At 40.9% G+C, this 2,388-nt stretch overlaps 1 non-coding gene across 1 annotated transcript; it reads right to left on the bottom strand.

Annotated features, from left to right (window-relative positions):
- Positions 1 to 830: 830 nt before the first annotated feature.
- On the bottom strand, positions 831 to 937 carry LOC122444363. The gene has a single exon (XR_006270207.1). It is a non-coding gene; the product is annotated as a U6 spliceosomal RNA (small nuclear RNA).
- Between the last annotated feature and the right edge of the window lie 1,451 nt (positions 938 to 2,388).

Raw genomic sequence — 2,388 nt, 5'->3', positions numbered from 1 at the left:
TCCTGGCTATTATAACAGTGCTGCGATGAACATTGGGGTGCACGTGTCTCTTTCAGATCTGGTTTCCTCAGTGTGTATGCCCAGAAGTGGGATTGCTGGGTCATATGGCAGTTCTATTCCAGTTTTTTAAGGAATCTCCACACTGTTCTCCATAGTGGCTGTACTAGTTTGCATTCCCACCAACAGTGTAAGAGGGTTCCCTTTTCTCCACACCCTCTCCAGCATTTATTGCTTGTAGACTTTTGGATAGCAGCCATCCTGACTGGCGTGTAATGGTACCTCATTATGGTTTTGATTTGCATTTCTCTGATAATGAGTGATGTTGAGCACCTTTTCATGTGTTTGTTAGCCATCTGTATGTCTTCTTTGGAGAAATGTCTGTTTAGTTCTCTGGCCCATTTTTTGATTGGGTCATTTATTTTTCTGGAATTGAGCTGCAGGAGTTGCTTGTATATTTTTGAGATTAATCCTTTGTCTGTTTCTTCATTTGCTATTATTTTCTCCCAATCTGAGGCTGTCTTTTCACCTTACTTATAGTTTCCTTTGTAGTGCAAAAGCTTTTAAGTTTCATTAGGTCCCATTTGTTTAGTTTTGCTTTTATTTCCAATATTCTGGGAGGTGGGTCATAGAGGATCCTGCTGTGATTCATGTCGGAGAGTGTTTTGCCTATGTTCTCCTCTAGGAGTTTTATAGTTTCTGGTCTTACATTTAGATCTTTAATCCATTTTGAGTTTATTTTTGTGTATGGTGTTAGAAAGTGTTCTAGTTTCATTCTTTTACAAGTGGTTGACCAGTTTTCCCAGCACCACTTGTTAAAGAGGTTGTCTTTTAAAAATATGGAACGCTTCACGAATTTGCGTGTCATCCTTGCACAGGGGCCATGCTAATCTTCTCTGTATTGTTCCAATTTTAGTATATGTGCTGCAGAAGCAAGCACCTGGCAACCCTATTTTAAACAGATCTTAGATGTAGTTTTGGTTAACTTTTGACCCAGTATTTCTTGGAAAATCTTCTTCCCAAATGATGGTGATATTTTTTGTTTAAACTTTTATTATTAAGTTCTGCTCTTTTGGTGCATGTATGGCTTAATTTTAGGAACATAAGCATAGATGGGTGGGTGTCAACTGGGAGAGATATTACTCCCCAGGGGACCCTTAGCAGTGTCTGGAGACATTTTTGCTTGTCACATCTTGGGAAGGTAGAGGCCAGAGCCACTGCTAAATATCCTATGATGCACACAATAGTACCTACAGCAAAGACTTATTTTGTAGAAAATGTATTGGTAATTGCCTCATCAATTGCATTAGTCACATCATCTCTGTTTTTTGCATATTTGATCTATCAAAGAGAATGGTATATTGAAGTCAGTCACTCAGTTTAACACACACCGTGAGATCCTCTAGTATGGCAGACCTTGTTCCAGGTGCTGGGAATCCTCAGTGAACAAAGCAGAGTAACATTGCTGACTTCATGGAGCTTTTATTTTAATGGGTGGGGTTGGAGCAGGAGACGTAATTAAAAAAAATAGTATGTAACATATATGATAAGTGTTATGAAGGAGAGCAGAGAACAGGGATGGTTGCCAGGATATGTGTGGACTGTAATCATAAATTGAGTAGCAAGAAGGTTACATAAGAAAAACCTCAGGGAATCCATGGCGGTCCAGTGGTTAGCACTCCACATCTTTATTGCCTGGGGCCTGGGTTCAATCCCTGGTCAGGGAACTGAGATCCTGCAAGCCATATGATATAGCCAAAAAAAAAGAAAAGAAAATTACTCTCAAGAAGATGACAGAGAAAGTGATGTGGTAGCTTAGGGAAGAGTGTTTTAGGCAAAGGAAACAGAAGTGCAAAGACTCTGATGTAGGTCAGCACTTGGTATGATCAAGGAAGAAGAGAAGCCAAGGGAGAAAAGGAAAGTAACAGGGACAGATGAGGTCAGAGGGGTGATGGAGCTGGGTGGGCATCCAGACCATTTAGGACCAAAGGTACTGTTGTGACAATTGCTACATTTATTCTAAGTGAGATAGCTAGGCAGGGCTTCAGCAGACTGCAGCGATTTTACATACACCTTGAAAACATCACTTTGTTTATTACGTTGGGAATAGATTATGGGGGGAAAAGGCTGAAACAGAGAGACTAGTTAGGAGGCCATTGCCATAGTCCAGAGGAGAGATGACGGTGCTTCGTTGCTGGTGAGGGCGGGTAACAGTGGAAATTGTAAGAACTGATTGAATCTATTAGGCACAAACCAACACACGGCTGGAAGGCACGCAATATGGTACAGCCCCTCTGAGGGGAATTTAACAGTCCTTAATAAAATGACCTAGGTGTTGACTCTTCAGCCTAGTGATCCCACTTCTAGGAGTTTATACTGAAAATAAACCTC

Source organism: Cervus canadensis, chromosome 6 (genome assembly GCF_019320065.1).
Source record: "Cervus canadensis isolate Bull #8, Minnesota chromosome 6, ASM1932006v1, whole genome shotgun sequence".
Classification (NCBI taxonomy): domain Eukaryota; kingdom Metazoa; phylum Chordata; class Mammalia; order Artiodactyla; family Cervidae; genus Cervus; species Cervus canadensis.
This window is presented reverse-complemented; position numbering and strand designations above follow the sequence as displayed.